Consider the following 16,786-nt stretch of genomic DNA (forward strand, 5'->3'; position numbering starts at 1 on the left):
TGATTTTGGTCTATTTAAGAGTCAGGACCTTTGTATCTTACATTCTTTAACTTGACCATGAGTATTTCTGTACAACAACATATTCTAGAATCAAAACAGGGTCCAGCAGGGGTCAAAACATGGCAGCAAATCTAAAAAAAGAATGGCTGTAAAACAAGAAAAGGCCAACAAATGACTGACATGAGGTTAAATGAGTGCATTTTTGTGAATGTGACAACTTCTAGGCAGGGTTTTTCTTTAGCAACATATAGCAATGTTTATAGTGGCCATGTGTTTTCCGTAAAAGGCAAAAAACATGGGCTCTTCTGTTAAACATAAACTAAATATATTTAAAAATATTATTTTAAATTGCTTTAGAATAAACTAAAGCAATTCATCTTGACAGAGCCAAGCATATAAAAGAGTCTCATGATAGTTAATATGTAATACTCGTGTATATATATTCAGGTCCTTGTTATCAGCTTTTATCTTTATGAGTCTGTAAATACGGCAAAGCTTTGAAATTGGCCGAATTTCTTTGCAGACTTGATATATGGCTTCCTCCATGAGTTAAAACATAGTTTTATGCAGATAAATCACAGTAATCAACTGTTATTCATTAACTGACCGCGCTTGTTGCGATCACCTCATCTGTTTTGGAGACATATAAACTGCAGAGCGCCAACACGGAGAAGCAGAAAGTCTGTTACAAGCAGCCAGAGCTCTTATTAGATGAGTTTAATGGGGAGAACAGACTGTAAGAAGCTGGAAGACTTTAACTCCTGGTAGCTTTGACTTCACATGTTGTTTGGATATGTGACTGACAAGTTTCAGCTGATCAGTAAGCTAAGAGTACTTTCTAACTACTGTCTCACTTTTTACAGTTAGATTATCAGTCTGTTGTCTCTTTATGACTCAATATTCTCAGTGTTTTTTTAGATATGTGCTCATGAAATTGAGCTAAATTCTCCATCATAACAGTGGGAATGGACTTGGACTTTGATGTGATTTTTTTTTTCTTTCACAGATTTATTAGAAGTGACTCAGATTTTCCTTCTTGTGTGAGATATCTGCAGGAGGGTGGTCTATGAGTTGTGTAATTCCAGTTGATTGGTGAAAACGTTCCATGGCACCCACCCAGGTGTATCAATCCTACCATTCAAACATTTCATTAGAAGTCCTCTCAGCAAGAGCAAAACAAGATGTTCTGCACATCTCAGGTGACGTCCCTCCACTGGTCCGGTCACATGAGTGGGACGACCCCTTCAGCGACGACAGATAAAACAATCAACGACCATTTGGAGACTGCAGGCCAAGAGTGACTAGCAATACTGGGACCGGACTCAGAGCTCAGCTGTGAGGGTCGCAACCTCTCCGGTCCGGGGAGTGGTGAGAGTCAGCGCCGGGGGCCCAATCCATTTCTCTGGCCCCCTCTCTTCATGGGCTGTTATCAAGCCTCAGGGTAGGCAACTGTATCAACACAATCTGAGGCTTCATGTGGCCAAGTTCAACCGGACCCCTCTGAGTGGTCACCGAAGCCAACAGTGCGCATGGAGTAAATACGGAGAAGAACAGCAGAAGTTGAATAATTCTCGCACTCGGGGAGCAGCGTTTCAGGGTTGTGGATGGAGTTCATAAATGGTGGAAAGAATGCTTCAAATCCAGGCAGCGTAGCCCTGCACATGTGCACACATGGGGGCTTTTGGCATTAGTTCAAATACAATTTAACATGATTAAATTAACTTGATGTATTAAATATACAGATTGAAATGTGCTCATTTTGTTGTTTATTCACTTTCAACACCTGCAACTAAAAAGCAAAACAAGTCGAGCTTAAAGTGAAGACAATTTTAAGATGACTCAGATCCGATTTGAAGCCAAAACCTAATGACATCATCATACAACACCTTTGTGTTGTGACTCATTTTGCACACTCCAAATAAAAAGAGTAATGCCTAAGAAATGCAGGAGCTGAAGCAAAGTGCTTCACGTAGATGTTGTCAGAAAGTTCTTAAAAATAACATATTGTCAGTATTTTAGTTTGGGATCGTTGTCCTGTTGATGACAGCTGTTGAACAAATTGTCTCACATTTTACTATAGTATACTTTGGTATACAGAGAAGTTCATGGTGGATTCATTAATTGCATACGGGGCCAAGTCACGGGACTGCAAAACAAGCTATAGGATGACCCCCTCCACCACAGTGCTTGATAGCCAGCATGTGTTTGCTCTGGCATTGTGTCTTTGGTATTCTGCAAACATGCATTTTGTCCAAGCATCTCTTCTTTGCTTCCATTTATCTAAAGACATTGTTCTAGATGTCTTGTGGTTCATTCAGATGCATTTTTGCAAATCTAACTCACACACAGCGAAATGCTAAAACTCCTTAAATTGGTGTCGCCTGGCTGCTTTCTACTCTTCTAAATCATTTAATGGAGTAAGGTTCTTCTTCATTTTTTTCACGCAGAGATCTTTGGCTTAAGCTGTGCTCATTTCATTGTTTTTAGTGCTATACACAGAGCAAAACAGTGTTGTGTTTTCAAGGAACTCCAAATATCTATATATCCATCTGATTTATCACCCCAAGAATGCTCCTTTGTTCAAGCATGTCTGATTTTGAAACATGGTCAGCAAGTCATAGTGTTTCTGTTGTAGCACAAGTGCCATGTTGGCTTTTAGTTAATACAATCATAGTGACACAACACACTTCATGTGTACTGTGGAAACACACCGATGAACATCCACCTCTGGTCACCTTGAATTGTACATGTACTTTACTCACAGTCACTGTCTATTGGAAGACTAATTTGTGCCAAAGGTTGAATATTTCCACACAGAGTTCATTTGTGATGATACACAACAAGACGCCCATGCAGCCCATGTAGGCTGGTGTTTTTTCTTCAAATGTTCATTACAGCCAAACTCTTCTTGAGTTTGAGTGCAAATTGTAATCTGTCTGTTTTTAATGCATTATGGAGTAACAATTCCTTATACTTTCCATCCATATGTATCTCCGTACAATGGAATGGTAGAGCAGGATTATCGCAGGTTCTCGGCTCAAATCCCACTCCCTCCCTTCCTGAGGATGATCGAAGGGTTGCGTCAAGAACAGCATCCGGTATAAAAACTGCTGCCAAGTCTGTGCACACGCAGCTGCGGAGTGGGGGAGGCGGGCGTGCTGTAGCTACCCCATGGAGGGAAGTTCCGAAAGAACAAGATATACAGTATAATGGACCTGATAGGTGAATTACCCTTCAATGAATCTTCATCTTTATCACAGGTTTTCATCTAATACCTCATTGGTGCTAATCCTGTCTTCTGTCTGAACTTACTATCTGTGGGATTTTTTAAAATAATTGAGCTAATAAAATGGGAACATAGTATATTAGTAGTAGTACATAGTATATTTCTGATACGATGCTAATAACAAGGTGCAAGAAGGTGTTCTAATATTGGTCATTTACGAAGTTGCCCCTTGAGTTCAGAAGCCTTTTTATATGTGTGATCAGTTTACCTCTGTAGTTTAGAGTCACCGGTGCTATTTCTCCAAAACAGTTGAAACAGGAATAGTCCCTTTTAGGTTTAACTGATTTGCAATGGAGTCTAAGGCCTGTCGTGACCTCAGGATGTAAAACAAGACTTTCAGCTGAGGTTTTGGCCAATTCTGAGGTTCCCGTGCAACCGTTTGCTAATGACCTGCACAGCTGTGAGCTCTGGAGAAAATGTGTTGAATAACAGTACCTCGCAGGCCAAAAGACCCCAGAAACATTCTCGTCTAAGTATTTTATTTCTTATGATCTCAGACAAAGGCTTGTTTTGCTCTTTCAAGGCTTTTCTACATGCGATGGCTCAAATCCTCTGCTTATTTTATGACTTCCCATTCTCCTGTCTTGGACATGACAGACACCTGGCCAGAGCTCAGATATTTGTTTGGCAGCAGTTCACAGACATAACATTTACACACACTTCAATATTTCCAGCATTAGCATGATTAAGACAACACCCTGAATAAGAAACTCATGAAAACTATATATTCTGTTCATACTGACCTGGCAGGAGCTATACAAGCATTTGAGAAAATCAGTTCAGGCTGGTGCAGAAATACATGTCAGTCTTGGTTACATACAGTAACCCATTTATGGAGAATTCAGGAACATTTTCATACTTTTTTCCAAATAAGAATTTTTGAACCTTTTTTCCACATGCTACAATCAAACATTTTCTCATAAATTTGTTCAGCTATTGAGGTGCTTGGGTGAGTTTTTGAGTCAAAGTGCAGGTTGGAAGTGGTTTGTGGATGGAAAACCAACCTGTCAAAACTTCACAGAGGCTGCAGTACTACTAATGTTTCAGGTCAAACCTCAGCTTTGTGCAAAAATAGATGCAATAACTTACCACAGAGAGGTTTGGGGGTAAATTCTGGAACATTTTACTTAAGAGTGGAAACATGACTGGTTGTTTAGGTAACCCACACAAACAGCTTTAACAAAATAGTGTTTTACCTTCACTGTCAAAGAAGGTCCATACTTTGATGATGACAGTGTATGGGAATTTTTCTGCATTTATTTGATGCTGACAGTTTTGAGAAAACACATGAGCAGCTGGGCACTGATCTTCAGATGAAGACCTTTATCAGAAATTGTCTTTCATAAGACTAATTAAATGTGACCACAATCAGATTTCCATGTGAACGGTTTACACAGGACTCGCATGTCTAGAAGAAGAACTTAGATGTCACACAGCAGTACACTGTTTACGGGAGTAATAATGGATGTCATCATCTGTGGATTGATTTTAAAGTTGTTCACCAATAGGAATATTGTCACAAGATCATAACAAGATGAAGGAAACTATGGCAATAAAAAGAAAGCACAACTAATAGCAATGGTCTTTTGTGGAGCATTGGCTGAAACTTTAGTAGAAAAGTTTGTTTGGATAAATAATTCAAACCAGGAGTGAAGGGATTGTGGTGTGATGTGCTTTACTGACAAATTTCTTTCATAATTTTCAGAATTATAATTTTCAGCCATTGTTTATGTTCGTTTTTGCCACATCTAGCTTTCTTTGTTGCAGAATTATGATGCATGGTTCACATTAGTGACATAAAAGCTGGATAAAGTGAAACATGACTGCAGGCGCTTTGAAAACTATTTGATAAAAAAACAATTTTGCACAAAATGTGAAAGCGGTACAAACCATATTTGTTGGGATGGATGAAAAGATTGGAATCGACCTGTTGAGACAGCCATGACAAATTTGGCTATGGGTTGCTTAGGGGCAAAAAATGACTTGGTCTCATTTGCATGCTGTGTGAATGTAGCCCAAGACACATCAGTTTTTTCGCTCCTTATCATGCCATCAGAAGATTCAGAAGGCCTTACTATGGTCCAGAACTTGTTGTGTCACCCCTCGGTGGACCTGATTGTCTTGACCTGGTGTCTATCTCCAGCAGTCATGGAACGAGAGACAGGGTACACCCTGGACAAGTCAACAGTCCATCTTTATGCAGTGTGTGTCAATATCTGGTTCCTACTGAATTTGCCTCAGCTGTCAAAATCAGATATTGCGGACTGAAAAATAGTCTACATTATTTCTGTTTTCTGTTATTCAAGTTTCATTCTGTACATCTAAGCTTATTTTCAGTGGAACCACATTTGGCATAATAAAACCCACCTCTGACCCTGACTGACCTAATTACTCCAATATAGCTGCTGCTTTTTTAGCCTGTTCTTTTGTGTGACTTGCTGACTTCCTGAGTTTTCAAAGTGAATTCTCTGAATGAAGGCTTGAAAAAAGTAAATGGAAGAAAAGGTAAAAAAAATCAAGTGCACGTCTCCGACTTTCTGTTTTGATGCCTTCAGACTGAAACATGTTTCTTTTAGGAAGACTGTGTGAGCAAAGAGTCTTTTCTTCATCAGTCTACAACTTCATGTTTCTTGCTGCTCATGTGCATGTCTTTTGTCGCTGACATGGATCTTTGATCTTTAATGAGGGGAAAAATCTTACCTCAGTTTAGGTCCCGCATTCTGAAAAAAACAGGAAAGATAAAATGACAACACTGGGTCAGGCTGAGATTTAGGGTAAAAACAGGTGTATTACCAAGTTGTTTGGTAAACAGTGAGATCCAATCTGATGCCACTTCCTATCCTGCTGGCTGTTTGAGGGTAAATACCACCATGTGGTTCTGCAGAATGGAGCGGCACTGCTGCAGTGAGCGTAACGCAAGCACTCCGATTGATCGATGGCCCTCACTGACTCTGTCATCTCTTCTCATTGTGAAGAAATCCAAACAGTCAAACACCCAGTGTTTTGGTGTTTTTACACCGCCAGTCCTGAATTTGCAGATGTGTGAGCTGTGAGCGCCCGCTTGCATGCAAAATGACATAACATTGACGACACATGCTCTTACGTCCCGTTCCAGTGTTTAGGAGTGCTTTTCACTGAAGTAGATTACCCTAATTTTCCATGCTGCTCATCCTGTTGATGTATTACCTAATTCAACTTGTTTAATGTATTTAATCACTGACTTAAGTCTGATTCCACTTTGTATTTTTTAGGGCAACTTGTGCTTGAAATGCACTTTGAAGTTGAGCTGAGTTTTTTTTTTCTTTTTTTTCCCCCTGAATGTACCTTTCAGATGTGGAACACAAATTGCTCAAAAAATGAATTTCTTAAAGAGCGTGTTTCTTAGGTCCAATCAGTGAAAGCAAATATGGAGTGTTATTTGTATTTATTTTAGGTTAAAATGGGTTTTTTTTCCTTCAAGGCTGACCCATGTAGCCTTGAGGAGGATGAGAAAGAAGCCCAACATGATGCTCCATCCCTACATACAATACGTATGAAGAGAAACGTGTGTAAACATTGAAAAATCCTGTATGTTAACAGAAATACATTTTCTCACTGAAGTCTCTCTTTGAATTCAAAATTTATGACTGAAACATAAAATTTAATAGAGCCACAATGGACAGCCAGGCTTCACAAATCGGTTTGGGATAATTGGTTATGTTTCCCATCAAAGCCTGTTCGACTGATTCATCTCGAGGTCACCGAGTTCAGCACAACACCTGATTCTCATCACTCCCGCCCTGTTAAAATATAAGAAAAACACTTTAGCTCAACATCAACTTATCTCCGAAATTAAAATATTTGTGACTAGTTAGAAACGGCGTCAGAGACTGCTGTCACACCGATTAGATGAAAAAAAGTTGACACCCTTTAACATGCGTACGAAAAGATGAGTAGAATTAGATGTCGCAGAGCTCAATATGCTGAGGTTCTCTTTGGTAATGAGGAGGATGGATAGTATCAGAAATGGCTACATCAGAAGGACAGCTCATGTTAAATGTTTTAGAGATAAAGTCAGAGAGGCCAGAATGAGAATGAATCCACAGGCTTGTGTGCTGTGTTGAGGCTGTGTGAGTGTTGTTTTTCTACCTTATTCCTTCTCAGGGTGTGACTGGCAGGTGAAGCCTCCTGCTGGTGATCATTAGACATAATCAAGGAGTGGTATTTAAAGGACCAGATTTCCTGAGGCAGATGCCACATGGAAAAATGATCTAAAGCATTTAGGATACCAATAATTTTGGAGATTCTAACTGACCTGAAACAAGAAAACTTTAATGCAATTTGATGTCAGCCCAGGAAAAAAAAATGGTTATTTGTTTTGTCAGAAAGTGTAGTTTCTTCTGCCTCAAACTGTAAAATAGAAAGCAATATTCATACTATGGAGTTTCCATTCCCTAATTTATCTCAGTGACCATTTTTCCTGTTTTTCCTTTGAATGCATGGGGAAAATCAGGGCGAGCAGTGGTGAGCAGCACACAGATAGACTAAGCACAATTAGGGGCTTGCATTCCATTCGTTTTTCTATAAATACCCTGCAAATTTCCGTTCTGCGATTCTCATTAAATCAGTGGAAAATCTGCCCACTTTGCGTGGAACTGAGGGCCCCTTGCTTTTTTTCTCTCCATGGCCTCCAACAGGGCACAAACTGGGTGGCAGCACTGGAGACTGCCCCGCAGGAAAAGATAGTAACCCCTTTTAGCAACAATACAGACCACAGAGTGAAAATAAAACAACAAGAATAAAATGGAAATAAATCAATCAAATACAAATATCTAAATCCCGTGAAGACAATCATCTTATGGAGCAAAGGTGCTTCTGCAGAACTTAGTCTCTGCGTTAATGGATAAGTCAGCAACTTACATCTCAATGAGAATTTTAAATCATTGACTGCAGCTTTGAAATCTTTTAGTCACTGAGGACTCTATTGATTTGGGATTTGATGTTAACATTCAGACGTTGCAACTGGGTTCCTCAAGCATTTTTTCTTCTTCATTTTTCACCAAAAAATATTTTCAGGACACTTTGTTTCCATAAAACAAAGTGCCAGGCACTTAGTGTCACATATTGTCAAGTTAAAACAGCAAATGGTGTAGTTGTGTGAGTGCAATACCATCTCCACCCAGCTGGCACGTGGCTCACAGAAAATCAAGCACACCCGTCTCTCTCACTCAGGCCTTCAGGAGCCTATAAGGCAACTCAGCACACCTGTGTTGGGGATAATCTCTACAAACAAAGACCTCATCTTTAAGCTCCTGCAGAAACACCACTGGTAGGAACTGAACTTTAAACCTGTATTCGGAGGACCTAGCTGGCTTAACAAAAATGGATTTATGAAAGTAGTTTATTTTGTTTATTTTTTTGATAACTTAAAAGTAATTTGTAATTTGTTTGTTTGTAGGTTTTCAACCTGCTTGGGTGTCATGTATTGGAAAGTACAGTGATTTAAAGAAAAAAGAGAAATAAAATGAAAGGATGACACTGAGAAGAGTTGGTCCTGGATTTCTTTGATGGGAGCAAGCCCTTGTCAAGTTTGGGCAGAAGCTAAGGATTTTTAGAGGCCAAAAAACTTGACACATATCTTTGAAAATAAATAAGCTGTTAAGATGTTGTTGGCATCATCTAAGGTGTATTTTAATTGTGAATTGTTGCTGGAGGTTTCTGTACTAGCTTGTTCAGAAACATGAGAGAACTAGGACAACTCCATCAGATATTCAGTTCTGAATTAAGATATGTTTATAGATGACTAGTCTTGTTTATTTATTATTTTATATCTAGTGAAAAGAATGTGCCTTGGATGGACTTAAACGCAGAGTCTCCAATTTTCAAACAATACCTACCTGAGACCAGCAGAAAACACTTCCCAGTAGGTACTTTTACCATGCACTTACCATGCATATTGACTTACAATCATAATGAATATCATATTTCACTTAAATAATAAAATCGTTTTCACTGGCTAACACACAATAGACGCCTTTGTTCTTCTCGTTTCAGTATTAAGCTTAAAATCTGCCATATACTGTAGTTGAGGGAGGAAGTTCAGATAACTGGATTGTCAGAGTTCTGGTAAAACATTATGGTTTGTGTCATTTTTCAACCAAAAGGTATTCACAGGCTGGAAGTATTTTTATGGGCCAGGCAACCGAGAGGTCTGACTCAGGTCAGTCCGTCTCCTGAATCTGGAGACATATGGACACAATAACACATGCACACAACAAACAGCTGATAGCACATCATCAAGCCATCAAGCTGGAGAGCAAAATGGAAGTTGTGGATATGAGACGGTAATAATGCGAAAAGGAGACGGATGGATCCGCCCCGGTGATATGAGGTTTAGCGCATTTTTCTGACGTCAACGCTCAACGGCGCTGCTCCTCAGCAGGTCTTGTGGTTTCCGAGTTTGAGAGAGACGGTGCAGAGTCCACACGAAATCCCCATCTGAGAAAATCTCTTTCCCGCTTCCTCACTTCTGGCTGTCCTCTGTGTGGCTGCACTGAACTTTCCTCAAACTTTATCCTACGAGAGGAGTTTTGTAACAGTTCCCCTCTTTTTGCATTGATGTGAACTGGTTGTTCAGAATGATGGAGAAACTAAAACAGTGACAGGATCTCTGATAAAAGAAATATAATGCCGAATATACAGTATATTAAAAGAAGCTATTATTGAACTGACAAAGCTACTGCTAATGATCGGCAGGAAGGCTCTTTCTAATTAAGTTTTGCTTTTGGTACAATATTCTGCAAAAAAATCCGTAACACTGTTAAAGCTGAAGGAATTTTTTTAGATTGTTTTTTAACAATTAAAATCTAAAAAGTTTACCATGTATTTTTATCCAACAACCATTTCTTGGATGCCTCTGGATAAATTAGACAACTGTGGACTGGATTGTCTGGTACTGAGGTAAACTGGTTAAGATGTTATTTGACTGACTGGGACTAATTCATGTCATTGGATAATTTAAAATCATAGCAAGCAAATATCACATGTAGGTTACCTCTAGGCTTTATTCTGGAACTGCATTTATTTAAAATATCCCAAGAGCTTAGATTATGGAGTGCAATATGTATGCCACTGACATTTAACTACATGTTTTTCTGTCACCATGTCATTGTTTTAAGCAGCTTCTTGTTTTAGCCAGACACTGCTCCTGAATTTATTTCTTAGTTAAACATGTCAGTATCTGTGAGATTCAATAGATGCTAAAATTTCAGTTAATGAAAAGCAATTTAAAGAAACTGAGGTAACTGCAGTTGCTCACGCTTCCTGTATGAGGACATCTTGATCATTAGGCCTCCATTTTCCCAAATCTATCCTTTGCCTGGGGATTTCTGTGTAGTAGCAGTGTTTGCATCATCTTCACTTCAATCTATCAAAGTTTCTTTGTCAGATGAAGCATCATTCTTGAGGCATGACAGCACTGCTGACTCATTATCCAATGTGCTGAATGCTTTTTTTTTTTCCTTTTCTCTTTTTACTTCCAAAAGGATCTCATAGATGTACGCAGGCATTCAGACTTGAATAACAGATCTCTAGTGCTGTAAATGCTCCAAAATCGCAGCAGTGTAATTTCAGTCTTCCCAAATGTCAGCCTCAGGTGCAAAGAAAGTGACACAATGTGAGCGAGTGAGTTTGTTTTCTCTGCGTTCTGACGGGGAAACGTGTGTGAGGTAGCAGAGAAGTCTATTGATTTAAGAAGCATTCGTCACACTACAGCACAACTGGCTCGTTTCTATCAGGTTAAACCCTAAAATCAGTCAGATTTAGGTTTAAAACCCCTTCCTGTCCTGAAGACAGCGGTGTCCTCATGAACCCATTGACTTGCATATAAGTGTTTCCAGGGCTAAAGCTAAGGGAACCTCTGGAAAAAAAAACATTTCAAAACTTTTAAAGAGCAAACATAAAACTTTGCATGTTGATATTGTTGGAAAATCGTATAAAAAAAAAAAGCCACATAGTTTCCAACATAAAGAGAAAAATTGAACTGGAAATGGCTAAACCATGCATTTGGTTTTGTATTTGCATTTTAAAACATTAGTTGGTTCGTTTTCATTTATAGCCCAAATTATTAAGAGCCGTTGTGAAGATGCCAGGAAGCCACTTGCCATTTTCACAGAATCTTTTCTTTAAATTTCATTGGAAATTTTTATTAGATTACTGGTAATTCTGTCCTAATTGGTATGCTATGAGAGTTGCAACATTATCATTTTAGTAGTTTGTTAAAACTAAGGTGAACATACCCAGAAAGCTTTCATGAACTTAATCTGACTTGTCCTTGTTGTATCTGCCCCAATGACCTCTGGAGACATGCATTCTACAAGGACAAGTGGGTTCAGTTTTCACAGAAAAACCAAAGTTGGTGATCTTTCTGGTGATTAACCATTAGACTCTTTACATCCACATGTTTTCTTGCTAAGTAATAATAAAAAGTTAATTTTTTAAGGTGATTTGTGTCGGTCATTCATCCAAAATCCAAATGAAGGCCCTTGAAGATTTTGGTTGTATGTGACAAAATGTAAAAAAAAAAAAAAAAACAGTTCTAGCAGTATGAATACTTCTGGATTGCACTGTTTATATTTAGTGTATTATCAACCTTTTTAGTCGGTTTTCAAACATTTTTCATCCTTTTGTCTCTCTGCTCCGACGCACGTAGCTGTGATGGCGATGCAGATTGTTGCAGTTGTGTTTCCAGTCCAGCTGCTGAGCGCTGACACCAGACTGCCCGTCCAGACAGAGTCGGCTGGCGGCTGAAGCTGCTACCGCCTGTTTTTATGAGACTCTGCTGCTGTTCAGCTCCAGTCTGCTAGAATCATTTTGGTGTATTGTTACCAACAGTGTGCATGTGTTGTGCATGTCTCTGCTGTTGCATTCAAGTAGCAAAAAAAGGGGGGAAAAAAGGTCTCAAAGGCCTTATAGATTACAGTTTTTAATGGGATGACATCTGGCTGACTCCGAGCGCCCGCAAGACTCGGAAGTCGAATCATTTAAATCATATCTGAATGATTTCTTCATTAAGTATGGCACTGTGATTGATTTCTTTATTTTCCAGAGAGGTTGTTTGTGATCCGTTCAGTTGATGTGATCCGTGTTTGTGATCCTGGAGACATTCAAAATGAGAGGAAAATGTGACATCATGAGGCACACCATAACTCAGTTTGTGGTTGGACATGTTTTTCAGTAGTTACAGAAGCTGGAGTCGCGTGTGCCGGCCTCCTTTATGAATCATCGGTGTTCGTTTTCTGTTGTACAATTTCTGTTTTGGTAGATGAATTTTGGTTTGTTTTGTGTTTTTTTTCCTTTCTGTTTTGTTTCCGCTTGTGCCAGATTCTGTGGTTTTCTCATGACGAAAGTCCACGCCGCGCAGCCTTCTCCGGAACGGGGGCGAATACACTTGGCCACCGTGTCCTTGAGTTTCCACCGCATAACAACAATGTTTCAATTTGTCTAATCGCGGGTATTTAGGCTAAGTAAACTATCACTCTTCAGGATTTCATCTGCAGCCACAACCCAGTCATGCAGACCTCTTATTCAAACCATTTGTGTGCGGTCGAGAGTGGGAGTAGGGAGATGACAGGGGGATTGGATAACTCAAGGAGAAAGTCTGGGATGCAGAGAGTGAGAGGTCGTGGCAAGAAGCTGGAAACCACACGCAGCTTGCGTGATTGTGGTTCACGCACAGCTTTTTCCCTGCTTTTCCTTTCTAACGTCCTCTCCCAGACCAGTGAAGCACCTGCAGGTTTTGACTTTTTGACCTCAGAACTCTGCTGCAGACACTCTCATCTTCTGATGTGATCTCATCTTAGCGGACAGGTTTGACCTGCAAACAGCTGGATGGTTGGAGATAGTTTTGAGCTTTTTTTCTTTTGGCTAAGCTTCAGGATCTTAATGCTACAGTTAAGGACAGTAAACTTTGAGGGTGTTGCAAGTTTTCTACTTGTGTGCATGTCAAAATTTCATAATGTTGCAGACTTATTTTGATTCTTTCACAGTTGTTTTTATCCCATTTTTAAAGTGCAAATACAAAGTTAACTGTGAACTGTTGAAGATATTTCTATACTGAGATTGAAGATGAAACATCCAATGCAAAAAACAGGAATGAAAGACGGTGGGTCATTCACAATAAATTGGCACAAAAAAGTGATTTCAGTAAAATCAAACATACATTGTAATTGATAGTTATCACAAAGAGTTCATCAAGTTCAGTTGATTATTCAAATTGTCTTGAAAGTTTCCATCTAAGGAAACCCAGCAGATTGCAACAAGTTATTAACAGCATGCATTGTGTCGTTGACTTCATAGAAATCCCTCATGTATGCAGCGACAGTGGAGAGGAAAAACTCATCTTTAACAGACAGAAACCTCTAACAGAACTGGGCTCAGCACGAGCAATAATCGTCCATGACCGACTGGTAGTTTGGGAAGACCCATGGATGGATGGAGAGATGGACAGACGGATGTGGTGTTTTCTTCTCAGAATTTTTTTCATGTAGAAATTCAGATTGTGTAGGAACCTTGTTAACAACCGTTCCATTGTCCTGGTGAAAATAAGCCCTGCATAGCTTTAATTCTCCATTTATTTACATCCTGTTGAAATAGCCAGATAATGGTGAAGATTCTTTATTCTAATTAAAAACTCAATTCTATGACAAATTAATTTAGGAAACAGGGTTTTTGTTTTGTCCTTTTTTTTTTTTTTTTTACAACTTCCTGGATTTCATCAGTTTTAGGCTTCCATTTTTCTTTATTGTCCTTTACAATTTTAATTTAGCACATTTTTTCCATTATTGAAGCATAAAACATTATTGGGGTGTGGTCTCACGTTCAGTGTAAGAAAATGAGCTCCATCACCAGCAGTACCTTTTATTCCTGAGGTCATGGCACTGCTCACCGAGCCCAAATCCTCCACCTCGGCTTCCTGCATCGATTTAGGATCATAACCGGCCTCATAAAAGTTTGAGAGGGAACACAAGAGCCAAAACTCTGTCCCAGCCAGCAAGTTTTAATGGTACGAGTTCATAATGAAACACTCCTCTCCCAAAGCGCTGACGTTATCCAGTGGACACACACTCATTTTAAAAGCTATTTATAAAGTGTGGGGCCATCAGCGAAACAAGGCAGTGTGTGTGCGTGAGATCACAGGAGGTTTATCAGCATTTTTTTTTTTTTACACTCTGGTGTTTGGTCGTTTTAGCCACTCAGGCCCCAGATGTTTTGAGGTCAACACGTCTTGACCCGCCTCCTTGGAAGTGTCGACACTTGTGGTTTGGAGTCGTGCTTGATGAGGGAATCATGAAGTGCAAGCTGTAGCCTGTAGGAAAGACACATCAAACACCGTCACTGTTCATGTTCTCATGCTTTGGTGATTAGTTCTAACAGCTCCCTGCAAGTTAACCTTTCTTTTTCTTCTGCTGCACAGTGATGACATTTCCACTTCCCTGGAGAAGCTGCAGGTAATGGTGCATTCAGTCCGTCCATGATCTTGATTCCTGGTCAGAGCCCATTGCCTCCACCTGCTGCCCCACGCACGCTAATGATTTCTTCAGATGAAGGTCCAAATACTCCCACATGTGGTCACTTCCAATCTGCAGCGTCTGCTTCACAGTCTCACCCAGCAGGCTGCTTTCAGCATTCCTAAACTGCAAGCCAATCTGCACCAATTATGTCATTTCCTTCCCTGGGGGCTCCTTCTGTTGGTAGTCACAGAAGGTAACATGATTCAGGTTATATCTTATTCCTCTGAGTGATTTACATCCTGCTACAGAGGAATCACAAAAAGCCTTTGAATGGTGTAAAACCACACAGTGATGAACAATGCGATTCACAAAATGTTATAACAATTGCAAACTAGTCCAGGCTTTTATCAGGTTACATTTGTTTGCATTTCTCTGTAACTTTACGCTGCAGGCCCAACGCACGGACGAACCCAGTGACTCAATGAACCTCAGACGGGCTGCTGATGCTGCTGCTGCTCATGTTCGGGTTTGAGGATGCCGAGATGGGAATGAACTCTGAGTACCATCAGATGACATGCACTCAAACACCTGGCGGTTGGAACAGTTTAAAGCCCACCAGTGTGAGCTTCTGCTGCCACCTGCTGATCACTAGCTGATTAACAGGGAGCCGTGGCTTAATGAACAGTTTATGAATGAAACAGTTCCCTGCTGTGCTGTCTATATGAACAAGCCAGACGTTTGGTGTGCAGCTTTCAACTGCAATGTATAATTTATTCTTTCATTCCTCGCTGAGTGAGAGATGCAGCGATTTGATCAAATTATAACTTGCATAAAGAGTTATGTTAAAACACGAATGAATGCCACAAAGTAAAACACAACATGTAGAATGAAAGGAGATAGTGGATACTCTACTGGAAGAAACCAACTTTCCAGTTGACTGTTTCATGTTTTTCAGCAACTCTAGAATCTTCCTGTAGCTTCAAGTTACAAATCATGTAGATTCCTAAAAAGGCTGAAATTACATTTAGTGTTATTTATTATTTTTTTAATCTAGCAAAATTCTATATAGAGAGAAATTGATGGATTAAGTCATGAACCACCACGATTATTAACAGTCTTTACAGATTGTTAGTTTCGGAGGATTTACTTCAAAAATGGCATAGTGATTAGAGCTTCTTACAAGTTGTCCTAATAAATAAAATTGAGTTCTACTTTTTTTTTAACTATAAAAAAACAGGTAAATATAGTCAGCAGTTTGGCTGCTCAGCCACCAGCAGCTGCACTTCAGCAGCTGGTTGTCTGTTTCTGAAATGTTTCCATCCAAAAGACCCACTATGACCTAATTTCTTTACAGAAAACCAACACATATAGATGAGGACACAGTAACCCAAAACAGCTGCTCAAATGGAAACAACCTAAAATTGTGCAGCTGCTTTTTTTTTAACACCAGAAGGAAGCGTCTGCCTCAACCCCTCTGTTTCCTCCTCTGAGAGTCTGAATTAGTCTGACAAAACATCATGGTAGTCCCATTAAAGAGTTTCTGTGATGTTAGTAAACTAAAACTCCACTCATGAGTATTGGCAGCTCTGCACAATGAGCTCATCACATTTCTTCACTGAAGAATGATTCACTTTTTCACTCACAACTACAAGAAGCATAGGAACAGAACCTGGTTCCTTGTAATGCTTCACTTCAGTTCAGTTTATTAAAATAAAAGGTGCATGTTAAATTAATCCTATCAGTTAACCTCCAGCACATCATTCACATTCCGTCCAAAATCAAATGGCAAGTAAAATATTTTATATTGTTTAATTTTATTACCCGAGTGTTGCCGTTTGTTTCACTGAAACAGTTTTAGATCACTGACTTAAATTAATAATTAGTCTGCATTCATCACTTTAGTGTATCTGCTTTAATATCAAACATTCATTGAGCTCCATTAACTTCCCTAACATGAAAAGCCTTCAGGCAACTGTAAAACTAACCTGCAAATCTCATTTTAATTAACTAT

Source organism: Xiphophorus maculatus, chromosome 10 (genome assembly GCF_002775205.1).
Source record: "Xiphophorus maculatus strain JP 163 A chromosome 10, X_maculatus-5.0-male, whole genome shotgun sequence".
In the NCBI taxonomy this organism is placed as follows: Eukaryota; Metazoa; Chordata; class Actinopteri; order Cyprinodontiformes; family Poeciliidae; genus Xiphophorus; species Xiphophorus maculatus.